At 35.9% G+C, this 25,012-nt stretch overlaps 1 protein-coding gene and 1 non-coding gene across 8 annotated transcripts in view; both read left to right on the plus strand.

Moving 5' to 3' along the window:
- The window catches only part of CDK6 (cyclin dependent kinase 6), a 219,100-nt gene that overhangs the window by 9,358 nt on the left and 184,730 nt on the right, over nucleotides 1-25,012 (plus strand). The window lies entirely within an intron of this gene.
- Nucleotides 11,432-11,538, plus strand: LOC141567042 (U6 spliceosomal RNA). Its single transcript, XR_012489439.1, has one exon. It is a non-coding gene; the product is annotated as a U6 spliceosomal RNA (small nuclear RNA).

Raw genomic sequence — 25,012 nt, forward strand, 5'->3', positions numbered from 1 at the left:
TCATAAGACCCACTGGGCAGTTGTTTTGAATGTCACTAGTTGGCTGCCATACTTGATTTTCTTTTGCCAGCTGCACATGCAGCTATTCTCCATTGAAAGGTGAAGTAAAGGCACCCCCTCGGCATGTGGCAGGAATCTGTGTGTGTGTGGGGGGGGTTTGCAGTAGTAGCCTGGAAGTGCCTCGCGGCGGATAATTATTAAACGTTTGGTAGTTTACCTAAATTAGGGCAACTACTGGCTTTTTTCATTTAAGTAGGCATTTTAATTATTGATTCTTATTATCCGGCCTTCCTAAAGGATTTTAGTTCAGTAGAATTAGAATCTCAGTATAAGAATTTTGGAATTGAAAGGGGTTTTAGATGTCACCTAGTCCAATGCCATTGGGTCTGTGTAGGAATTGTTTTGTAAATGTGTGAAAGAATTGTCTTATTTTTCGTCAACTATTTTATTCTACATTTATATGCATTGTAGATACAAATTGAAGAAAGCTATGGTTCAAGCACAGGGTTATATCCAGTGTTAGCAGGATGGGATGACTAATGGTCACGGCATATCTGAAAACACTCCTTTGGGATGTAAAAGTATTTTCAATTTAATGATTTTATGTTTCCTGACTTGAGGACAAGGATTGTATCTTTTATATCCATAAATAACACAGTGTCCATAACTATCAGTTGTCCAGTATATGTTTCCTAAATGAACAAAGTAGAATAAGTTAAATTATAAACCCCTCAATGAGAACTTTTCATCCTTTTAGAGTTGTGCAGTGGGAAATTATTAAACCTTAACTGTAATGAATCTGCACACCAAAACTATAGTAAAAGCCTTCAAATATTATTGACATTTTAAACTTTTCTCTGACTATTTTTTGTTTTCACTTCTAGCTTTGGCTTTGATAGGATTTTCATGTGTTCTTTGTGTGCAGTTGCTACATATATCCTGCAGGCAAACAGACTACTCTATTTCCCCTGAATATGTTCCTTGCGTCCACCTCTGGGACTTTAATTGGGGCTGATCTCAGAACGTGCAAGCAGCGCCCCTCCCTGTACCACTGTTCCCACTTGTTGAAATGCTACCCATCCTTCAGAGCTAAGCTCTAATGCACGCGCACGTGTGTGTGTGTGTGTGTGTGTGTGTGTGTGTGTGTGTGTGTGGTGTATTCCTCAGTACCTCCATTTGTATAAAATTTCTGTTTCCTTTGAACCCTGATAACTTTGGGCCTCCTTTATGGCACTTAGTATATGTCTGCCCCTTTTATGTTATTATGTCTGTTATATAAGATATAATTTTAATCTCCCCCCCAACCACCCTCTTCTGATCGTCCGCCCTTCCCCGCCCCAATTGTAAGCCCTCGAGGCAGGGAGTGTCCTGTTGTCCTGGCCATTTACGTTCTACATCCAGTGGAAAGAAAATGAACAAATGAATGAAATAATGGAAAGCGGATCCAGTTATTAAGGAGGGAACCATAGAGATTATTTCTATCACATGAATGTCAGTACTAAGGAGTGTCAAATAAAGATGGAGAATGGATCTGTATATTGGCTTATACTTATTTGATTCCTAGGCATAATAAAAAATACTGAAAAGAGAAAAGTTTCATTTTTATTTTACTCCAATATATGTCATTTATATTAAAGGAATTTGAATATAAGTCATTCCCATAGTTAACTGTATAGTCTTGGACTTAATTCATATACTGTAAAGAAGACATTAACATTAGAAAATGTGCACACATTCAGTAAAAGTTGAAAATGATTTGAACATTTTTTAATGTAATAATGTAAGGAATATATTTTAATCAAGTGCTTGAATTCTTTTACTTTTGTTTTTTCTCACTAATTTTGATATCATTGGCTTTGTATACTGGAAAAAACTCTTAGGAGGAGCAGAATTAATACTTTCCATGTAATTCCTGAAAGGATATGAAGATTCTGAACTCCATTAAAACTTTGTCTTTTACTCCTCTTCTTAAATTGTACACAGAGAATTTGGATTCCACCTTGGCACACTGGTAGGTTTAGCTAAGAAGTATTCTTACAGCCTGAATTAATTCCAGTTTCTCAGCACACATGTTGTAGGTGTGTGTGTACATGTGTGTATGCGTGCACAGTGCACAGCCAGAAGTGTTGAATACAAGGTCCATGAAAGAAGGGGGGCTGTTTTTTCTTGTTTCTTGCTCCCAAGCACTTACCATGGTGGTTAGCATCTTGTAGCCCAGAATAAATATTTGTGAATGAACGAATGAGTATGTACCACCTAGTAATTCAGAATTGATTTTTTTAAGTCAAAATTGAGTAATAATGCCTGAGAGCATATATGAGATCTATACTATTCAACAAGTATTTATTGATTATCTGCTATATTCAACATTTTGTTAAATGTGATTGACAGTGATCACAGAAAGTACCTACACCTTGAAATGAGTACCAGAGAAATGGTATTAGGTCTGGAGTTTGTTTCAAATGAACTCCGTAGAGTATAGATGAAACAAGCTGGTCATTGTTGAAGCTATGGGAGTTTCTTGTATGTTTGAAATTTTCCATCATAATACTTTTTAAAAGTGTTTCTAGTCTTGGACCAGGAGTCAAAATACTTGGATTCAATCCTGACTCCTCCACCGATTAGCTGAGTGAACTAGAGTAAATTCCTTTATGTCTCTTAACTGAGGATTCCCTATGATAAAATGGGAGTTATTACTACTCTTTTGACCTTAGAGTTACTATGATCAAAAGAAATTATGTATATGAAGATCAAATGTTATACAATATAAGGTATTATTAACAACATGAATTCCTGCCCTCAAGTACTTTATAATTTTGTGCAGGAAACTGACATGTACAGATACCTATATTGCTGATTGGTAGTACTTTCATTTTTCCCCCCACAGTGTGAAAGTATGAATGGAGGTAGATAGTTCTGAAAAGATGTGTATTGGATTTAAATTTGTTATAGTGAAATACGATCTTTAATCTGGGTATTGGTTATTGATGTCACGTTTACTCAGTCTGTATGTTAGTCATTAATGGATTTATTGGGGGAGGTCCCAGGGCACAGTGCTCCTGAGAACACGTCAAAATGGATGGGAGCCTAATGATTTCTTTTGTATTTCACTATTCAGATTAACTCAAAGAAGAGTTGAATTCTTTGCTTGTTCTTTCTCCTTCTCCTTTTCAATTTTGAAATCTCAAACAGAATTATTACTTTTTATGTCACACATTGTTATTTCTGCTTGTTAATTTTCTGAGGCTCTTACGGCATGACTGCCATATAATATTTGAAAATTTGTTCCATGTATTCTGGTGAAGTCATTAAGAACTTCTATCCACAGAAAGGAAGCAGTTTTCTTAAAGGGACACTAATCTCTAATGAAATACAGTAGTCCCCCCTGCATACGCAGTTTTGTTTTCAGCAGTTTCAGTTACCCATATTCAACCATGGTCTGAAAATACTAAATGGAAAATTCCAGAAATAAACACTTCATAAGTTTTAAATCCTGCGCCATTCTGAGGAGCATGATGAAATCTCTCGCTGTCCCACCAGGGACGTGAGTGACTCATCCCTCTGTCCAGCGTCTCTACACTGTACACGCCCTCTCATCCCTCAGTCACTTAGTAGCCATCTTGGTTACCAGATCGACTGTGGTGGTACCGGTATCATAGTGCTTGTGTTCCAGTGACCCTTATTTCACTTAATAATGGCCCAAAGTACAAGAGTAGTGATGCTGGCAATTTGGACATGCCAAAGAGAAGCTGTAAAGTGCTTCCTTTAAGTGAAAAGGTGAACGTTTTCAACTTAATAAGGAAAAAAATTGTATGCTGAGGTTGCTACGAAGTTCACCAAACTTCATCTCATCGTGTATCGTCTCACAACATCACAAGAGGGAGAAGGGTGAGTACAGTGCGTTAAGATATTTTGAGTGAGTGAGTGAGAGACCACATTCACATAACTTGAATTATCACAGAGTATTGTTATAATTGTTCTATTTTATTATTAGTTACTGTTGTTAATCTCTTGCCTAATTTATAAATTAAACGTTAGCGTAGGTATGTACATATAGGAAAAAACAGCATATGTAGGGTTCGGTACTCTCCGTGGTTTAAAGCATCTACTTGGAACATATCCCCTGGTGATAAGGGGGGGAACTACAATATTTTTTTTCTTTGCTTCCTTTTATTGCTAAGTAATGTCGTAATTTCTCTGTTAGGCATTCCTAATGATTAGTATAAAACATTTTTCCTAAAATGCTTTACTTTTAGAAGATACAAAGTTGGGAACATTAACATGTACACCTATTCAGCAACAGTAGAAGGAAAACAACAGACATCTTTACGTTTTAAGGGCAGACTTTTAAACTTTAGGTTATTGGCACTAACCATTTTAAAATGTATGAGTGGAAACCAAGAAAGTACCTGAGTGGTTTCAAGTTGGGGGTTTTAGATGATGTTCTACATTCCCAGCGTGTAGAATCACTTAAAGAAGCTGTGAAATATCCTTGGTAAAAAGGGGGTGTTTTCTTGTTGAGCCATGATAAACCAAGAGACATTTAGAGACTGGTCTAGAAGGGACTCCGAGTGTCCATCATCAATGAAGTGTGTTTAAATTATGGGAGTCCCCTTAAAGAACTGGGAAAGCAACCCTTCTTTGAAATATACACCTTTTAAACATTCAGATACAAAAGAATCAGTTTTCCTTCCATCACCATATATTTGATCCCTTTTACCCTCATCTACCCCCCCTCTTTACTAACCATTGGCACCCCAGTAAACTTTAATTAAAAAAAATAAATAACAGGAAATGGGGGGTGAGTAGATATATGGAAACTCTGTACTTCCTGATCAATTTTTGTGTAAACCTAAAACTGCTCTAAAATATAATTCTATTTAAAAAAAAAAAAAGGCACAGAAGAAAAGTTGTGACATCCTGCCAGTCATTGCAAAGTATGTTAAACCCATGGGATTTAATCAGTGGTAATACAGCTAATTAGTATTCACTAGACTAGAACTTCAGGTTGAGGATGCCAGTTGGGTTCTCAACTAAACCAGTTAACTTTGCAAAGAGAAAAAGGCTATTTCAGAAGCATTACTCTCTACCCCTTAAATGTGGCTGACTCAGAGTGGTGGCCAAGGATCTCAAGGAAAACTATGTAAAAGCATGGTTGACTCAGTGGTGCCAGTTCCTAATGCTAGAAAAACAATACATTTAGGATGAGTCAAGAGTATACCATCTTTATTTATGAAAAATTACATCGATTTTTTTTCCCACTTAATAAAATAGAATCTATCATTAGGCAAATAGAGGATGGTCTAGAGGTATATCTTGTTCTGAAGGGACTTCTCGCTCATTAAAAGGAGGGAAGAAGGTGGCAGAAGATGAGGTAGAGGCCAGAGATACTATATGGTGAAGGTAGAATATGGTGACAGAACCTGGGATAGCTGGCGCATATCTGAAGTTTCTTAGACTTCAAAATCTGAAACCCAGTGATCTGAAAGTAATGGAAATTCAGGCATATTTAGGAAGACTCCAGTCATTGCTTGTTGAATAAGTAAACTCAGAGTACATTCTTTAATTCCATAGTAATAAAATGGTATGGCTCTTGATTTCTTGTTCCTGAGGACCTTATTTTACCCACCTTTACATGGTCCATTGTGCCTAGCACTCAAATATTTGTTGAAGTAATACATGAGTTAATCTAGAACATAGGCTTCCCATTGGAAGATAAGCTCCATGAGGGCAGGAGGTTTTGCCTGTTTCATTCACTGCTTTATCCCCAGTATCTAGAGCAGTGCCTGGCATATAGTTCAGTAAATATCTTTCAAGTGACTGAGTGACTAAACTGTGACTAAAGATTACTCTTTTTATAGTAATTGTAATGACAGTAAAAATGTAAATTAAAACCAAAATTTAGCAGATGTGTTATTTTCCTGTTCGCTCTTTAGTATTGCATTTAAAATTCTTTATATAGTCTCTAATAATTATACTAATAAATTGGATTCTGACAATTATACTAGTAAATTATTAAATAAGGAGTTAATAATTTAATGATTAGTGAGTAGATTGCACACTAAGATTCATCCCTTCTGAGCTAATTCTTCCACTGATGTTTCATTAAATTATGAATATAATTTTAAATAAACAATGTTAAGTGATATTTAAATGGTTATATCATTTGTGGCTGAATTGATTTAAATGTTTTGGTGGAAATTCTAAGACATGGTTTCAGATTCTCTGGGTTGTGAGATTTTATTAAGAGGATTGACACACATTCTCCTAAAGAATTTTACATAAGCAGTAAAGCCCTTGTGTAAATGCCTGCAGTTACCGTTAGAAGAAGTCACCAGGCCCATCGTGAAGCTTGCCCCAGTACTCCAATTTAATGCTACCATTCGAAGCACGTTCCTTCTCTGTTAGGTCAGATGATTGTGATCATCTAAGGGGTCTGACATTACTTAGTCATGAACAGCTATGAAGAATAGTAATGGGGAGGGAGGGAAGAAGGAAAGGAGGGGAGAAAAAATGGAAAGAAGGAAGGAAGAAAGGGGGAGGGATAGGCTAGGATAGGAAAAAAAGAAATATGTGGTGTTCCCAGACAATTGTCATGCATATTGCAAGGAGTTACTAAAGTGGAGTACCAGGGGAGTTGTGTGCAGTTTTTTATTTAAAGTAATTACATTTTTCTGTTAAAGTAATTGTGGTTAATATTGTTGTGTAGTAAATTATTCCAAAATTTAGGGTTTTAAAACAATCATTTTCTTATGCTCAAGGAATCAGTAGGCGGGGAATTCAGACAGCACAAGGGGAATGGTATATCTCTGCTCCGTCATGTTTGAGGCTGCAGCTGAAAATGACACAGCAGCCGAGGGTTTGATTCATTTTGAGATGTCTTCACTATTAAGTCTGGTGTTTCATGCGAGCTAGTTGGTGTTGGCTGGGGCCGGAGCTGGGGCTGTGGACCAAGCACCAACACTGGGCCTTTCCATGCAGCCTGGGCTTCCTCTTAGCATCAAGGCTTCAAAGTACGTAGTTGGACTTCCATGGTGACTCAGTGGCTCCAAAAGCCATCAGTGACCCTAGCAACAGGAGATGTTACTTCTATCTCATTCTGTTGGTTAGAAGTGAGTTCAAAGATTCAAAGGGAGGGGACATATCGCATCTCTTACTGGAAAGAGTTAAAGAATTTGTGCCTTCCCCCTTTTTTGGTAGTCATGACATTAGTACTTAGTGGTTAGTACAGAAGGTTTATGATAAAAAAGCAAGGCTCCTGCCCCAACTGTCCCTAGTCCCAGTACCCAACTACAACTTCTCTTAACTCTGTTTTTGGCGATTTGGGCTTTTCCCTCCGTAAATCTAGATGATAGGCTATGCTCTATTTCTTGATACTTAAACCTCAGATAATATCTATCGACTTCCCACTCTGAAAGATGAGGATTTAGCTAGTTGATGCTACTCCCTGTTCACCTTTTGTTACATAGGGATATTTTTATTTCATATAAGTTAAATTTAACATCATACAATTTTATATTTAGACACCATTTTTTTGTTCTTTCACTTTTGGGAGATCTCTTGAGTCTCTGTTTAACAAGAGTATTTTATCCCCCTGACCTTTCTTCCACTTTTGTATTCCCTTTAACATAATTTCTATCAGCTACTTTGCTTAAATTAAGACATTTGCTTTCCACTTTGCAATCACAACTGCAAGTCCAATGTTACCACCCTGGAGGCCATAAGAGCCCTTCTTGCTTAAATACAGACATCTGGATTCTCTCTTCTTACTCTGTATCACTTTTTTAAAAGTATACCCTATTTTACGTACTTCTTATTTATACCATGACTTTCTTGTAGTTTTGTTTTTCCGGCAGTTTATAATTGCCTTTCTAACTTTTCTGGCACTGTTTACCTTTATCACAGCCTAAACTCCCCCCCCCCCCCCCCGCCCCGCCCAAATGCTTTCTAGTACCATCCATTTATTGTCCCATTTCCTAAAATTTCTTTGAAGTTTGGTCTACTCTGAACTGTTCATTTACTAGGCCTGGTGATCAGTTGTCTTCCTGGGACTTTTTTGACTGCTCCACTCATTCCTGCATCCTGGCTCTTCCTCTTTAGTGGTCCGCACCCTGTTTTGCTCCTGTACATGTATGAGTAACTTCCTAAGAAACTGTGTATGGGAGATAAACTTTCTGAATCCTCACCTGGAAACATCTTTCTTGTCCTTCACATTTGATAATGGTTTGACTGTTTTTAGAAGTCCAGGATGAAAAAATTTACCACAGAACTTGAAAGCCATTGTTCTCTCTGTACTGAGTGTGCCAATGAGAAGTAATCTGCTAAGATAATTTTCTAATTAATTTTTAGTGACTTTTTTGTTTGGAAGCTGCTAAGATATGTTCTTCAGAAATACGTGTCTAGGTGTGGTGCTTTCTGAAATTCAATTTGCTAGGCATTCCATGGGATCTTTCTCAGTGCAGATTTGTTTTATTGTTAAAAATTGTTTCTTCCATTCTGTTTGTTCTGTTCTTTCTGAGATTCCCGTTAGTCAGATGTTTGATATTTCAGTTGGGAACTCTAAGTCTCTTAAAGGTCAGGCTTACAGATTGGACCTCTGTGTGTCTTACCTTCTCTTTCTCTATTTCCTAACTATTTTCTTTGGTTTTGTTTTACTCTATATTCTAAACAATTCTATATTATTTTCCAAACATCTATTAAATTTACTCTTTTGACAATTATTGTTACCTCAAAGCATCTTGCTTTTTTTGGTCTCCTCGTTTGTTTTATTTTCTTTTTTAAGCATCTTATTCTGGTGATATGGAAGCAATATATCCTTGAATTGCTCTAAATTTTTGTGAAGTTCTCTGTATTATCTCTGTTTTCGTCTGTGTTTAGTTTTTAACTATTTTGTTTTTCTTGTTGCTGGGTTCCTTGAAATGCCTGGTGATGTTTAGATATTCTTTTGCTTTTTTGAAGAAGCGGTCTTTTTTTCGTTGTATGTTTTTGGTTCCTTTGTTGAAAATTATTTGCCTATATATATGAGGATTTGTTTCTGGGTTCTAATTCTGTTCCACTGGTCTATGTGTCTGTTTTTCTGCCAATACCATGCTGTTTTATTGTCACTTTGTACTATAATTTGAATTCAGGGAGTGTGATACCTCTGGCCTTGTTCTTATCCTTTTGCTTTTTTAAAAATCAGGTCTACTGAGATATAATTTATATACAATAAAAGTGTGTTTTTAATGAGTTCTGACACTTTATATACCCACATAACTGTAATCAAGATATAAAACATTTCTATTATCCAAAAAGTTCCCTCAGGCCCCTTTGCAATCAATCTCCTCCCCTTAACCTGGACTCCTGGCAACCACTAATCTCTCTGTCATTATAGACTGTATTTGTCCTTGCTAGAGTTTCATACACGTGGTATCAAACAGTATGGTATTCTTTTGTATCTGGCTTTCACAGATAGTATTTTTGAGATTCATTCATGTTTTTGACTGTTTCAGTAGTTCATTTTCTCCCATTATGTGGGTTTGCCACAATATGTTTAATCATTTACCTGTTGGTGGTTATTTGTGTTGCTTCCAGTTTAGGGTTATTATGAATAACACTGCTGTGAACATTCACATACAGGTCTTTGTGTTGATATGACATGCTTTCATTTCAAGTGGTTTACTGGAAAATGTGTGTTTAATTTTTAAAGAAACTGCTGAACTTTTCCAAACTGGTCATAGCATTTTACATTTCTACCAGCAATGTATGAAAGTTTCTTTTGGTTTGCATCTTACTCAACATTTGGTATTGTCAGCCTTTTTAATTATAACCATTCTATTTTAGGTATGAACTGATAACATATTGTGGTTTTAATTTGCATTTACCTAATGACTAATGTTGTTGAACATCTTTTCCTTTGCTTATTGGCCATTCTCTACCTTCTTTTGGGAAGTTATCTATTCAAATATTTTGACCATATTTAAAACTGGGTTATCTTATTGTAAGAGTTATTTATACATTCTGGAACAGTCTTTGTCAGATACATGTATTACAGATATTTTCTCCAGGTCTTTCGCTTGCTTTTTTATTTTCTTAAGTGTCACTCAAAGAGAAGATTTTAATTTTTTCAAAGTCTAATTTATCATATTTTTCTTTGATGGTTTGTGCTTTTTGTGTATCTTAGCTAAGAAATCTTTGTTTACCCCAAAAGCATGTAGAATTTTTAATGTTTTATTCTAGAGTTTTATAGTTTTTGCTTTACTGTTAAGTCTACAGTATATTCAAGTTAAATCTTTGTGTGTGACTTGAGATAAGAGTCAAGGTTCATTTTTTTTCTATATGGATATCCAGGTGTTCTAGCATCATTTGTTGAAACGAGTATGCTTTCATTATTTTGAATTTCCTTGGCACCATTGCCAAAAATCAATCAGCCATATCAATTTGGGTCTATTTCTGGACTCTCTATTCTGTTTCATTGATTTATATATCTTCCCTTTTGCCAATGCCATGATATTTTGTTATTATAGATGTACGGTATGGCTTGAAATCAGGTAGTGTAAATTTTCCAACTTTGTTCTTCTTTTTCAAAATTGTTTTTGCAATTGTGCCTGTTCAAATTTTGCTAAGAATTTTTACATTTATATTCATGAAGGATATTGTTTTTTGCTAAGAATTTTTATATTTATATTCATGAAGGATATTGTTCTTTAATTTTCTTTTTTTTATAATGTCTCAGGTTTGGGTTTTGAGGGAATGTCCTCATAAAATGAGTTGATAAGTGTTCCCAGCTCCTCTGAAAGATTTCTTGCTTCATGAGTGTTATTTCCTTCTTACACATTGATAAAGTTTACCAATGTAGTCATCTGGGCTTAGTATATTCTTTACAGGAACATTTTTAACTTCAACCTCTGTTTCCTTAGTGGACCTGGGGCCATATAGGTTAAATCACTTTTTGCAATTTGTGTTTTTTAAGGAATTTGTATATTTCATCTAGGCTTTTCAGTTTCTTGGTATAAATTCTTTATCTTTATTTTCTTATCTTTTTAATGTCTGTAGAATCTGTAGTGGTGTCTCCTTCATTCTTGATATTCATAGTTTGTATGTTCTGCCTTTTTTTTCCTTCATAATACAGGAAAGAGTTTTGTTCATTTCATTGATGGTAAGCCAGTTTTTGGTTTCATTAATTTCCTCTATCATTTGTCTATTGTCTATTCCATTGACGTTTACTTTTATTTTTATTTCCTTTTCCTACTTACTTTGGGTTTAAGATACTCTTATTTTTAGCTTGCTTATTTATTTATTTATTTATTTATTTATTTATTTATTTATTTAAAATTTATTGGGGTGACAATTGTTAGTAAAGTTACATAGATTTCAGGTGTACAATTCTGTATTACATCATCTATAAATCCCATTGTGTGTTATTTTTAGCTTCTTAAAGTAGAAGCTTCATGTGCTTGTTTTGACAGCACATATACTAAAATTGGAACGATACAGAGAAGATCAGCATGGCCCCTGTACAAGGATGACACACAAATTTGTTATGTGTTCCATATTTATTTAGAAATTTGAACTTCTTTTACTCTATCCATACCTCCTCTAACTCATCTCAAGCACCACCTACAAACGTTTTCTCAGATTATTCCGCATCACACTCATTTTCCCTTCAATCCCTGTAAAATTTAATTCATGGAATTAAAAGATTTGTGGTTGTTATGTACTAAAAAATAGAAGCTTAGTTCATTGATTTTGTAATTCTCTTTTAATATAAGCAAATAAGTTTTATTTGCTTCCCACAAATTTTGATATGTTGTACTTCCATTTTCATTGGATTCAAACTATTTTAACCTCATTTTGGTGATTTCTTCTTAGACTTATGAGTTATTTTGATTTGTGTTTTATAATTTCCAAATATGTACAGGATTTTTCAAATACCTTTCTATCTAATTCTGTTGTGATCAGGGAACAACTCTATTTGATTTTAATCCTTTTTAAATTTAGTAAGACTTGTTTTAGTCCCTAGGGTCTGTCTTGGTATTTGTTCCATTTGGTTCATTTTTAATATTTCTCATTTTCTCCTCATTATGTTCATGTTTTCCTCTAAGTCTTTGAGCATATTAATATAATAGTTTCTCTAATGTCTTTGTCTGCTACTCCATAATCTCTGCCATTGCTGGATCTACTTCTATTGACTGATTTTTCTCCTGGGTATGTGCTACATTTTTCCGTATGTCTGCATGTCTAATATTTTTTTATTGGATGCCAAACATTGTGAATGTTACATTGCTGACTGATAGATTTGTTTTCTATTTCTTCAAAGAGTGTTGGACTTTGTTCTGATGGGCAATGAAGTTACTTGTTTGATCCTTCCAAGGCTTATTTTATTTTCAGTTTTTGTTGTTGTTGTGTGTTTTTGTTTGTATGTTTTGATGGGAAGGGGATCTAATGTAGGCTTTCCTTGGGGCTACTTTAGGCCCACTACTAAGGCATTAATCTTTTACGGTCTCTCTTCTTTGGCTGCTAGGAACTAGAAAGATGTCTTGCCCTGTATGAGCTCTAAGATTCATTCAGTTTACTTGCTGGTAATTGTTCTTACCTCAAAGCAGTTTTTTTGCCTGACCTTGTCCACATGTGCAAGTTGATATTCAGACAAGGACTAAATAGACCCCATGTGATTTCTGAAGCTCTTATTTCTGGGTAGCTTTTTCTTCAATACTCTGTCTCACAAATTTTAGTCACTTCAGCTTCCTTGCTTTCTCAACTCTATGGTACCTACTCAACTCAGTGAGTCTATAGACCTCACAGGGAATTTGTGCCCTGTGTTCTGTAAGTTGCCTCCAAGCAGAAAGCCAGGGCAGTTTAGGGCTCCCCTCATTTGTTTCCCTTCTCTCAGGGATCACAGTCCTGTATTACCTGTAGTCCAGTATCTGAAAACAGTTATTTCATGTATTTGTCCAGTTCTTAGTTACTGTTTATGGCAGGTGGGTATGTCTGAACCCCCTTATTCTCTTACTGCCTTATATATCCATTAGTTTTTATAAAAATTGAGTAGTTGCTTTGGCTGTTAAATAGGACTTTTTCTTCCCTGCTACGAGTAGATCTAATTTGTGAGTAAAATTTCTGGGAAGCTTATTTGGAATAGGGATTCTTGGGGTGAGAGTATCCTTTATCAGGCTTTACTTTTGAATGAAGGGTGAAACTATCAGGATGTGGAAGAACCCCCAAATACTATCATTTTTACCTGCAAGGTCCTCTGTGTGGGGATGGCAGTGGTGACGCTTACTGGTGCAGTTACCTTGTACAGACCTTCAGTTGATTCCCCTGCTTGCGCTGCATTTCTCTCTCCCTTTCTCCATTGTACCTTATGACTCAGTCCAGCTCTTGCTTCCTCTCCACAGATTGTTCTTCACAGCTTGTTCTGAGGCAGTGGCCTGCCTTACATTAAAAATATTTAAGCATGCCACTGATAATTCACTGACTTATAAAAATTACATACATATACATTAAAATGTACGAAAATAGTGATTTTGAAATGAAGAGATTAACAATGCTATAAATAGAAGGTATTTTCTTAATATACCTCTTGGATTCTGTGTTCTCCACTTTGGAGACCACTGTCTCTTGTTTGTTTTCAGTCATTTAGAAAAATCATGAGACTCCCATTTTTTTGGTGATATCCTTCTGTATTAAAGAGTTTATTACTTTTACTTCAGCAGTGCAGTACCTGAGAAAAGCTGGAGGCAAATGTTTGTGATAGGTCTGCCCTTTTAACCTGGAAGTCCATCTGATACATTTCTTAAATTAAATTTTTGAATAATTAAAATGTCATTGTAACTTGCAGTTTAGTTTGCTTTTCCTGAGTGGGAGTCAAAGGGTGGAGCTAAAGGTAGTGGCCTCAGAATTGCTTCCAACCTGCAGGAGATGTGTTGTTGTTGCTGTTTTTATGCAGCAGTCTTTAAATTTGGGTATGTCAAAGGGACTGTGATTGGAGGAAGTAGTCTGTAAATTTTACCAGCTGCAAAAAAGTTAAGAACCATCTGCTCTGGAGAAATATGGGGATCATGTGAGATAGACTTCTTCCCTATTTTTGCTACATTCCTTAACTTAGGGGACATTATAATCATCTGGAGAGGAGCTATAAATGTAGAAAGAATATTATCTCATTCTTCCATTGCCTGTTGCACCTGACTATCTAAATTCGTTGTCATTTTAGGTTTCCATACTATTAATATACCATCCCTAAAGCCGTAGCTGGTACAAACCCATAACATACAGTAATTAATTTGACATCATATTGGGAATGTTAACCACTGATTTTTTTCTTAGGAGAAACAAACTGAAAAAATAAGCCCACTATTAATTCTTTGCAGGAATTTCCCATGTCTGATTATTTAAAAGAATAAATTCTTCATGTGATTGAATCATTACAAGTTTAATTGAAGCTTGTTGGATATTCAAGATTACTCAGTGTGGTATTTTTTTGATGGAGACAGAAAATGAAAAAGCAAGGTCTATGAGATTTGTGTGTGTGTGAAGTCTCAGCCAGTCATTTAATGTTTCTCATTGAGGCTCATCAAGGTATCTATTGCTTCTTAGCTGTTTTTAAGGGGGACTTTCCCCCCATATTCCTCCCCTCCCCAAAATAGCTAATTATATACTGGGAGTTTCAGTACATTGTTCACAGTCTGTGAAGTCAGCATATTTCTGGAAGCTCAATGTTAATGTCATTCTTAGCTGTACTGATGCTTTTGTTTCTCCATCTCTGTCTGCAGCCAGCACTGTACTGTAAGGACACAGTTCTATCGCTATTTTTCCCTCACATTTGATGTGGTAGTTTGCATACAGCTGCAGAGTAGACAGTTACCTTTGAAAGGAACATTTGGCTGCTCTAATTTGATTAAAGAAAACCACCTCAATCATTTCTAGACTGAGAACGTTTTCATTTTAACTTGGCAGTAGGAGTTGGGAATGTACTCACTGCACTTAGATATGTGGGAGAGCAGTCAGGGAACAAAACCAACAGCTCGAATGAAGAAAGCTTTGGTGCATTTTTTTTTCTTTCTTTTTTTTTTTTTTTGTTGAGGCAAGCAGTGTTATATAGGATTGATTCTCTTTCTATTTTCCTCTCAAATTTTCTACAAGCTTGATTTTCACCTCCGTCTCCTTTTCACAGTTATTTTCTTAGTAATTCCAGTAAAGATTTTGGCAGGGGTAGATTACTACCTAACATGATTTGAAGGGTTCTGAGGTCCTTAAAAATAATCCCATTTTTATATAGAAATAGAACCTCAAATCATAAATTCCTGTGAATTGCAAGTGCATTTTTGGCCATGGCTGGAAGGGTGAAAAAAGTTTTTAGACCAGGGGTACGTAGACTAAGGTTGGGAATTTAGTTGTAGCTTGTAGAGAAAAAAATTGCTCCCCATCAGAAGCCTGCAGCCCTGCTGCTGGGCATTTATCTTACATACTCATATGCGTACTTCGCTTCTGAGATAGAGGTTCTGATCAGTCAGTTAGTATGACAATATATTCTGCTGATTGTGGGTTGGCATCAACTTTACACATGTTATTGAAAATGATTACCCTTAATGTCTGTAGGGTAAATCATGAACACAGTAATAAACCACAGTTCAGTAATTTAGCAAATGGTGGTGTTGGGAAAGGTACTGTGCTGGCTGGCATCTTAAATTAAAAAGTTTGAGCATGAAATTTTAAATAAAAAGTTTGAAGGTACACGAGACCTTGTAAATACAAACACATTATCATTTATTGACCCTTGGATATTATTGATAACCTAGAGTGGAGGTTATCAATGTGGGTTCACCTCATTCTACTACATGATGGTATGCTTGGCCATGTTATACTTCTTATTGTTTCTTCATTTGTAGAATTAGAACATATTAAATGATGTTTCTGAATTTAGTTTCCTGTTATGGGCTTGACACTTGACATATTTAGTTACCTCTCTCCTTCTTGCTATAACCACTTAACTACATGAAATGTTTTGAAAGAGAGTGATTTTGTTCATGGAATGGGTAGCTCAACCAGTTGAAGTGCTGGTTCAAATTCTAATGTTACATACATCTCTTATTCCCTTGGACAAAATGATTATGTCCAGCGGTAATCTTATCAGGTCTGCCTAGTTTTCCTATAGATAACAAGCCCTAGGCGGACATCATACCAGGTGGTAAGTACATAGTGGCAAGACATGGGCACTGGGGACATGGAAACTGTTCGATCACTGTTTGCTGTTGGATAAAGTTATGTTGTTATCTTGAATTCTTTTCCATCTTCTGCCATCTTCAGGTGCTAGAATCATTTCCACATTTAATCTCAAGACTTAATACTCTTGAAATCACCCTAGTCTGTTCTTTCTTTTGAGAGTCAAGGGCCAAGAGGCCATCTTCTGTTTTGTTTTGGTACACAGTAGGGAGACCATAAATATTTTCAGTTACATCTGTGTCATCTAGGTGTCCAAAGATGGTAAAGGGACTGAAACTATTGCCCGAAAGCCACTACTAAATCTGGATCTGAGACTCTAGTAAATACAACTTAGTAAATGCAGTTGAATTCCTGGCTAGCTCTTATTGCTTATTTGTTCCATAATATAACTGAATAATTTACTACAGTGCAATAAAGTATTGCAAAAAGTAATACTTGCTGATTCTATTTTCTTCAAATTACCACAATTATAATATTAAATAAGATTTTAAAAATTAATTGTTGGTGATTGAGAAAAAAGTTGGCTTTCTTTGAATGAGGTATTTGGAGACCTGTAGGGATTCTGCAGGAAAATGCTGAGTACGAATTTTTTGTGTCACTTCAAACCTTCTTTTTCCTTGGTGAAGCATGATTGTGATATTTCTCTATATAATTGCCTTTTATAAAAGTATACTTTTATATAGCCGAGTACTATTGAATACTGTCCATGGACTACTACTGTTAGTGTTCCCAGATTTATTGGCTTGTGTGGACTCTAAACTGGGTGACAATGCAAACATACAAATCCAATGAAATTACTGGACATGTCTAATGAAATACATGGCAGCGAGCCTAAGACCGAAGTTTTGTTTTATTTTGTTTTTAACTAGGTAATGAATGTCATTCCTTTTTGCATGATAGAAGCACTTTTTAAGTGCTATTAATATAGTTATTGTCACAGCAACAGCAGTAACGGAGGCTGGGGGAAGATTGTTATTCCAGTTTTGTAAATAAACAGACACAGAAAATTTAAATGACCTGTTCAAGGTTACTCCAGGTGTTATTTCCCTTATTGTAGAGTTTTCCATCTAGCATTACAAGAGTCATTGGAATATGACTGTTTCAGTAAGACCTGTTTGGGAATTAAATGCGCAATAACTGCATGCTGACCAAGGCATGCTGATTGTTTGAGGAGGAAAACTATCTTCTGTTACCAGAAACTAGAAGTATAATCGATCACTTAATTCTTACAGATATTAAATGCCAATATATATGTGTTTTCATTTAATTTTTTTAACAGTTTGTTCTAGTAGCCATATGTAGAGACAAATGCACACGGAACGGGGACTGTTAAATAATGTTATTTGTTCATGTTGCTTCTCAACTGGGTGGCAGTGAGCTTTCCTTTACCTACTCTAGTCCAGTGACAAAAGGAAGGAAGAATGGCAGGTCAGAGGAAGTACACTCACCTCTGAATCTGGCACCAGAAGTGCTGACGTTGGTGTCACTTAGGTTCACGATGACTCAGCACTTCCTTGTTTCTCTTTGCAGCCTTGCTCAGGCAAATAATATCGAATGACCTTGGTCCAAACTGAGGGTTTCAGGGAGCTTTGGTTTTCTCATCATCAAAACTCAGAAATCATTCTTTCCTTTCTGTTTTTAATTAATTAATGGTGTTATGGATAAACCATTAGACTCTGCACTGGATTAGATGCTTTTTGGTCTTAAGATGTTCACAATCCAAGGAAGTAGCTTTGGCCCTGAACTATAAATAAATACATCCTTACCTCTCTGTTTAAGGCAGTTCTGTTACAATTCATTGGTCTTTGTAGTGTCTCCGTGCAATCTAACAACTGGGGCAGGACATGAAGGAAGTGAAGTTCAAACTACAGATGCAGTGTATTTGCTATTTCGGTTTTCAGAAAGACTCAGTGACCAGAGGCTGAGGCAGGGAGGGAAATGGAGGATCTGTTCATGAAGACCCTCATCACTTTCTGAATAGTCCAGAAGGAGGCCACTATGTGAGTGAAAGCAGATTGTTTTTTGTTAATCAGTTTTATACTGAGAACTAGCCCACATTGTTAGACCCAAAATGATTGATATTGAGACATCTGGAGATTAAATGTTTCAGGAAACCTTGAACATTTTAGAAAATCTTGACATCTTTTAACCTGTTTTCTTGGGCTGTTTTAATTACAGGACGTAGTTGAGCATTTACATCTGTTGACAACCAATTTGTTTTTAAAAATGTGTGAAACAATTTAAAAGCCATTTTATAGATTATCCAGACATAAAGCTTCTTTAGAAATATATTTTTATTATTGAAGACAATCTTAAATCCGTAGTTTGCAGTGAAGGAATACCTACCTATATTATAGCAAGAGTACTGCTGTATTTAAAAGACAAATATTTATTATTGAATGTTTCTTTATGTGTTTTCATCTTTACAGAAACCTCTATACAGAAAGAATTTTTGGCCCTTTAATGGCTTCCAAAAAGTAAAAATAAAAATTCCTACAGAAAACATAGCCCTGACCTTTTTGCTCATGTAATCCAAACGAAGTTACCTTTGAAGTGGCATCTTGTTACATCATCATACTGAAAATATGCAGTGATATGTATTCCTTTGAATATCTTTCATTCAGAAACATATTGTTGCTTATTTGACTGTCCTACCTAGCTGAAAATGGATTATGTTCTCATTGTTGATACACCCACCCAACCTCAAAATATTAATACTTGAGAAATTACATGAAGAGCTTCATTCCAAAGCATAAGATTTTCAGAAAGGTTCAGACCATTGAAAAATTGAAGATGGAATTTCACTCCATTGATGACTAAAATAAAAAGCAAATAGTGGGAGAAGATAAACAGAATTTACAAGCCCACTTTTTGCCAAGCAGAACCTGTCCAATCAAGAGTGAATTACTTTAAACCGCATTTACTATCTAGAAGGTGCTTAATGTGAATCATTTGTTTCCGACATGTTTGTAAGTATTTCTACCATCCATTCTGGCCAACTCAACATGAAGATGTAGAGCATTCAGAAGCATCAAATCATTACAGAGAAGACGAGAATAATGACCAATAAAGGCAAAAGCAAATGAAACCCCTTCTTTTCTTGTGTGTTCCCTGAGATGCTGCTCTAGAAATCTGAGAATTTGTAACACGCTCGAGACTCCAAGTTTCTGGTGCTGCCCAAAACAGTGTAATTGACATTTTTATTCCACGTGCCGTTTTTCATCTGCTGATTTAGTGAACATTCTATATATTGAGCTATAGCAGGCAGTTCTTCTTAATTATCACTAAAAAAGAAAACTGCCATATGCGATGTCTAATTTTTTTAATTGTTTTTTCTTGACATTAATAAGGAAGTCTTTTTGTTAACTTGTATAACTGAGGAATTGAGCAGTGCAATTAATAAGAAAGCCTCATTAATAGAAAGGTGTCATCTTTTCTGTGCATTAAGTACCATGTTCAAAGAATTAGAGTATGACAAAATACACTTACACTGAAACTCGTAATTTAATACTTTGTTGATTGAGAAAATATTTCAATGTTTATCCATTATTGTAATCCTTATTAACAGTTATGATGACCACTGACTATGCCTGCAATTACAGAATTATAGATAAAAATGTTTACTTCAGTATATAGTTTGGCTATTCGTGATAGATAAGAGAAGGCCTTATGTCATGTCTGTTGAAGGAACAAAATCAATTTTATTATGTTTTGGTTAGATATAAAATTTCACTATTTTAAACTTATAGATTATGGAGGGAAAGGTTGGAGATTTACATAGGGAAAGGTTGGAGGTAGTAATAGTGAAAGGCAAGCAGGAGTTCACGTAGATGAAAAGTAAAATGAAAAAAGAAAAAATGTGTATAGGAAGAAAAAAATTCTGAAAGCATATAGATAAATTGAATAGAAAATGACCAAAAAAATTGGAAGAGGTCAAATTAAAGAAATAAGTTATTTTTCAGTTTTAAAATATCACTAAAAAATCAAAATTAGATTGGAAAAAAAACTTCTGGTTTTGAGCAAGTTATCTCTAGACTAGACAGAAAGAAGAGAGGAAATTAAAGGGAAAAAGAGAAGGAAAAAAACATACCTGAAAGTGCAAAGGAGTAATATAAATTAAAATGATTTTGGCTCCAAAATTGGTAAAAGCTACAACTTCAGTATGCTTTATCATAAATAGTTGACCTGTTGCCCCAAACCTAAACAAACATCCATTTGTTTGTTCTCTTCGTATGTTGTCTCTTGTGGGAAACATAAGGTAAATTCTTCTTGCATTCGTTCAGCTTTTGGTCTTATAATAGAAAAATAGGGATAAAAGAATTGTTATACCTGACCTGCAAACAAGAGTTTTTGGTCTGTTTTCACAGGTTGTAAAATTCATTGGTTTTTATTGTTGGCATTATTATACGTGGTGTATCCTGTTCCCATTATCTGGTTACAGAAACTTTTTAAAAATTCATTTTTCAATTATAGTTGTCATACAATATTATAATTAATTTTAAGTGTACAAGGTTACAGAGAAACTCTGGTCCTGTTATTAAAATATGAACTGACTTTAAACATATGGATAAATGGTAATCAGTTTAGGACGCTGTGGTCTTCATTTCCTCCTCACATTCCCCACACCTCCCCTCCAGGTTCTTCTTCATGTAGGTAGACGTGTATTTTGCACTTAATTGCATATGTTTATAAAGATGCTAAATGTGGTAAGTAGTGATAAAAATAAAGGAGTGATGGTGGTGAGGAATTTTTGAAAAACAAAGTCACTTCAGAGTCTACAATTGTTTACTTTTTTCCCAGTTTTTAAATTTTTCAATTACCATTTAGATTCAGTATTTTATATTAGTTTCAGGTGTAAAGTATAGTGGTTAGACATTTATATAATTTACAAAGTGATTCCACCCTCCCCCCACCCATAGGTCTAATACCCACCTGGCACCATAGTTACTACAATATTATTGACTATATTCCCTATGCTATACTTTACATCCCCCGCGACTATTTTGTAACAATTTATACTTCCTAATCTCTTCACCTTTTTCACCCATCCCCCCAATTCTCTTCCCATCTGGCGACCATTAGTTTGTTCTTTCTGAGTCTGTTTCTGTTTTGTTTGTTCCTTTATTTTGTTATTTAGATTCCACATATAAGTGAAATCATATGGCGTTTGTCTTTCTCAGTCTGACTTATTTCACTTAGCATAATATCCTCTAGGTCCATCCATGTTGTTGCAAATGGTAAGATTTCATTTTTTTTGATGGCCGAGTAATACTCCATTGTATATATGTACCACTTCTTTATCCAGTCGTCTATTGATGGGCACTTAGTTTGCTCCCATATCTTGGCTATTGTAAATAATGCTTCAGTGAACATAGGGATGCATGTATCTTTTGGAATTAGTGTTTGGATTTCTTAGGATAACTATCCAGATGTGGAGTTGCTGGGTCATAAGGTAGTTCTATTTTCAATTTTTTTAGGAACCTCCATACTATTTTCCATAGTGGCTGTACCAGTCTGCAATCCCACCAGCAGTGCACATGGGTTCCCTTTTCTCCACATCCTCACCAGCAGTTGTTGTCTGTTAATTTATTGATGATAGCCATTCTGACAGGTGTGAGGTGATAGCTCATTGTGGTTTTTATTTGCATTTCTTTAATGATTAGTGGAGTTGAACATCTTTTCATATGTCTGTTGGCCATCTGTATGTCCTCTTTGGAGAAATGTCTATTCAGGTCCTCTGCCCATTTGTTAATTGGGCTGTTTGTTTTTTTCAGTATTAAGTTGTATGAGTTCTTTATAAATTTTGGATATTAACCCCTTATACGATGTATCACTGGAGGTTGTCTTCTCCCATTTGGTAGGTTGTCTTTTCATTTTGTTGGTGGTTTCCTTTGCTGTACAAAAACTTTTTAGTTTAATGTAGTCCCATTTGTTTATTTTTTCTTTTTGTTTCCCTTGCCCAAGGAGATAGATCCAAAAAAATATTACTAAGAGCGATGTCAAAGAGTTTACTGCCTATATTTTCTTCTAGGAGTTTTATGATGTTGGGTCTTACATTTAAGTCTAATCCATTTTGAGTTTGTTCTTGTAAATAGTAAGAAGGTGGTCCGGTTTCATTTTTTTTGGCATGTATGTGTCCAGTTTTCCCAATACCATTTATTGAAGAGAGACTGCCTTTACCCCCATCATATATTTTTGCCTGCTTTCTCATAGATTAATTGACCATATAGGTGTGGGTTTATTTCTTGGCTCTTTATTCTGTTTCATTGATCTATGTGCCTGCTTTTATGCCAGTACCATGCTGTTTTGATTACTGTAGCCTTGTAGTATAGTTTGATATCACGTAGAGTGATACCTCCAACTTTGCTCCTCTTTGTCAAGATTGCTGTGGCGATTCGGAGTCTTTTGTGTTTCCATATAAATTGTAGGATTATTTGTTCTAGTTCTGTAAAAAGTGCCATTGGTATTTTGATAGGGATTGCATTGAATCTATAGATTGCTTTGGTTAGTATGGACATTTTAACAATGTTAATTCTTTCTGTCTATGAGCAGGGCATATACTTCCATTTATTTGTATCTTCTTCATACAATTGTTTACTTTTTGTAAAGGGGGCATTTTCAGTATTCCTAGATACAGTCTCAAAATACATTGCTGAGTTTCAGGAGAGTTTGGAATGTAATTTTATATACATATTCTGTCAGGGAAAATCTTCAGCTATCTAGTTTTACTTAAAGTTGAGGATTAGAAGCTTCTAATCTTCTATTGACAGGATATTAGGTTGGTGCAAAAGTAATTACGGTGTGAACGGTTAAAAATAATTGCAAAAACCGCACTTTTGCTCCAACATAATAGTATTTCAATCATACTTTTTTCAAGAAGGCAGATTTATTTCAACTTTTTTTTTTAGTGGTAAATATACATAATGTAACATTTACCATTTTAATCATTTTCAAATGTACAATTTAGTGGCATTAAATACATCCACGTTGTTGTGCAGCCGTCACCACTCTCCATCTGCAGGACTCGTATCATCCTAAATGGAAACTGTACTCATTAAATAATAATTGCTCATTCCCCCCTCCCTCACAAGAAGATAGATTTTTAAATGACATTTTATGACCAGAAAATGAGAACCAGAGGGGTAGTTCATGCCCTAGTCAGTAGGCTTAGTGTTAGGATTAGAACTTATAAAGAGCCACTGAAGCAAGCTCAGGAAGAAGGGATTTTATCATAAGGGAACAGGGCCCTCATAGAATCTTTACACACTCCACCTCCTGGGACAGGGGTTCTGGATTCAGGAGTCTGGAAGGAGTGTCCGTGGTCTGTCTTGCACCAGGGAATTGCCTCTGAGTGTTTGCCCTCATGGCTTTCTGTGCATCTCCACACATAACCTCGCTCATAACCTCCACACCCCTGGGGCTGTCATGGTCCTCACAGCACTGGCTCTGCGTGAGGCTTTTGGTGTGTGTTCCACCCCAGCATGCAGCCACTGGTTCTTAGCTCAGATTCCAGAGAGTCTGAGGCATGGTGTGGGGGAAGAGTGCCACTCTAGGAGAGACTGAATTTTTGGTCCTGGTTTTACATGGTTAAGAAAATTGTTTGACATTTGATGCTTTGTTGTTCTAGCTAAAGTCTGAGTCTTTAGGAAGCAAAATACCATGTTTGTCATGAAAACGCAGCTCTAGGATAATTTTTAAATCATTTTGAAGTTTGACTAAGCGTTGCAAAGTGATGTATATGTTACTAGACAGGTTTAAAATTGCATGCTAAGACTTAACAGTAGTTTTTAGTCATAAAACCTGGGAGAAATTTCAACCGTAGCACATCTTGAAAACACTGCAGTTCATCAAGAGTAGGTTGCATGGACGAGCATAATCAGTTCCTGGCCACCATGATGCCTTGAGCGCCTTGATTCTGGTGGGAAAATCGTGCTCTTCAGATTGAAAAGTTGGAACATCATTACAGAAAATAGATTTTTATTTTAAACCACTGAGCAGAAATGCTGCTTGGCTTCATGACGGCTAGAAGACACCTTATGTATAATTGACTCATGAGATGACGCTTTTATCAACAAACCCCAAGCCGCATCTCTTTGATCCTGAATGACTTGAGCCCAGGGAAGTGGCAACATGGTGGTGGTGGTGGGGTGGTGGTAGTGGAGGAGGACGAGGAAGAGGTAGAGCAGGCAGCTGCATGATTCAGCTTCCTACTCATCCCAGGTCCAGCCATGCCACTCTGTGTTCCTACTTTGGGCGCAGTAGGAACCAAGTTCCTACTGCCCAGTAGGGCGCAGTTATGTGTCCAGTTTTCTTTCACTAGGGCACTCTTGAATCAAGAGAAAGGGCAATATGATTTTTAGAGTTGAAGAAATCATAAACTTGCAGAGCGATTTCTTCTACTCCTATCTACTCCTTCTACTCATTTAAGTCTGTGAACCTGGATTCCACAAGCACTGTTCGACCAGTATTTGTCTCCCAGGATCCCATTACAGCAGTGGTCTTAAACTGGGGACCGCCAGTCTCTTATCTCTGAGGGGATATTTGGCAATATCCGGACACATTTTCTTTGTCACACTGGGGAAGGGTGTTGCTACTGGCATCTAATAGGTAGAGGTCATAGGTACTGTTACATATCATACAATGCACAGGACAGCTCCCACAATAAAAAGAAAATTCAAAATGTCTGAGGTCCTGAAGACCTGCATTAGAAAAAGTCTCTAGGTTAACATCAATGTGTAAGAAGCAAAAAATAATAAAAGTCTGTGGAATAAATCGGAGGAAACGGGCCTAGCACCATCTAGCATTAATAAGC

The sequence above is a fragment of the Rhinolophus sinicus genome, chromosome 4 (assembly GCF_057876585.1).
Source record: "Rhinolophus sinicus isolate RSI-liver-muscle chromosome 4, RSI-T2T, whole genome shotgun sequence".
In the NCBI taxonomy this organism is placed as follows: domain Eukaryota; kingdom Metazoa; phylum Chordata; class Mammalia; order Chiroptera; family Rhinolophidae; genus Rhinolophus; species Rhinolophus sinicus.